Source organism: Pavona decussata, unplaced genomic scaffold (assembly GCF_977016875.1).
Source record: "Pavona decussata unplaced genomic scaffold, jaPavDecu1.1 SCAFFOLD_237, whole genome shotgun sequence".
NCBI lineage: Eukaryota > Metazoa > Cnidaria > Anthozoa > Scleractinia > Agariciidae > Pavona > Pavona decussata.
Window position 1 is genome coordinate 322,877 of NW_028145642.1, and position 2,124 is coordinate 325,000.

Genomic DNA, 2,124 nt, shown 5'->3' on the forward strand with positions numbered 1-2,124 from the left:
GGGTATAGGAATGCCCTCAGGACGAGCAATATTGGCATATACTGTAAGATGCTAACCTTTACGAAGTTCACCAGGACTGACAAAGCATTCCTGTAGCGCTCTACGCGCCCTTCGAGATTCACCGGAGGAAGACGAAATATCAGATACCGTAACACATGAAGCCCGCACGTGTACATTCAAGCAAGAACCTCTGGCTTTATTTTAGGAACGACAGCAGCAAACAGGACGTAAAACAAAAAGAAAGGTAAAGAAATACTTTATTTTTTATAGTTTACGGCAGTCGCGATTAAAAACCACTGGTTAATCTGCCGTTATTTTTACGGCCCACGCGAAAACATGTCACTTAATTCAAAACATTTTTAAAACGTGGACAAATTAAAATGCGTAAAAATTGCTACACTTGTCAAATTTTGTTTACATTTTCCGTATTTTTTACCTAAAATTCGAAGGTTTTGGCAAAGCTCATATATACTTAGGCCTGGGGCATACGTCGACGAACTTAATTCGTCGAAGCTATTAAGTTTGAAATAGGCGCATGAATGGTGCGACGTTTGCCGCAAAATCTCAAATTAAGGTTACTTATAGGGAAGAAAGGTCGAATTTTTCTCAAATAAATTTTTTTAGATAATTGTTGAAACAAGAAAGGGATGCAAAGTTTCATGAAAACAGCAGTTAGAAATCTTAAAAAGAATGCGAGCTATCTGAAAAACAAAGTTTTGTAGGAAAAGCGGTGAGCGAGTGAAGGTGTCATAATCCAATTTATGCGGGACTGTGTTGACTTATTACGCGGCAAAACTCGAATTACCTGCAAATTTGCATATTTTTGTTTACATCGTGTTCATCACATGTCACGGCGTTGTATGTAAAATTTTACTGTGAAACAGCGTTCCATTTTGGATTCAAGCATTGCGTAAAAGGTTGTTACGAAGAAAGCGAACCTAGAAAAGTCGCCTTGGGTGAAAGTTAAGAAAAAACCGTGGCCAAAGAAGGTCGAAAAATCATTTGACAAAGCCAAAAAACTTCAGCTGGCGCGCGGAGAGCGACAAGGGTTCTTAGTACAACCAGTCAGATTTTCTTTCAAACCCATCTTCGTCGAAAGATATGGGGGCAAGCCGGATAAAAATAACTGTCTCGGCAGCAGAGAAATTCGAGGACGAGAAATCGAATAGTGGAGGGTCGAACATCAGTTCGGAGTCCGAAATCGACGTGATGCCGGCGACAATCCAGCTACTTTCGCCGTTGTTGACCGGCTGAAAGCGCGCAGCCTCGTGTACTGATAGCGGGTCTCGTGTAAACTCCGCTGGGGCTGCCAGTTTCATGTTCTGCGTCTATCTGCCGTTTTCTTCTTTGTTTTGGTTCTCGCGCCAGACTTAACTTTTCCCATAAAGAAATCGCTTTACAATATTACAGAACACTAAATGCTTCCGCGGGAATTCCAATTGTTTTTTTTTTTTTGTTTTTAGCTACCGAACTCCCCATGGGAATGCTTCTTTGTGTTTGATTGGCTGGCGGCGTGAGCGCGTTGACAAGTATTTTAATGAGGTGCGAAAACTCTGAAAATGTTTCAAGGCCGAAAACACGGCTTTTGTTTTTTCGCGAATTCCCCATCTTCAAATGAATCAATAGGGTATGTAGATTTGCCAGATTTCAACGAAATTTGGCCAAAATGGTCATCAGACATTAATGCATCAAAATATGTCAGGCTTTTACGAAATTCAAAATATTTTTCCCGTGACGTGTTAACATCCGACGCGACTACAAAAATTTTCCATTGTCCATCTTTTAGCCTGCGTAGCAGTCGTTACCGTTTCCTTCAAGCCAAGCGGGGCAAGCGCGCGAGGGCATTGGGCAAAAAGGAGCAAAAAAAGTATCTTTAGGATGGGTTTTCTCACAAACCAATGGGAATAAAGAAAAAGCCTGACACACTTTGTTAGCCTATTTATAATATCTCCTGTTGTGCAGTCTGTTTGGTTGTGCGCCTTTACGTGAGAGTGGGTAATTCAGTTGAGTATACGTCGCTAGTATTGAGTTTGCAGGCCTCTGAGCGCTTATGTATCCAACAAAATAAAAAAAACATCGATATTTTCGCAAACTTCAATTTATCAGCTTTACAGTGATATATAG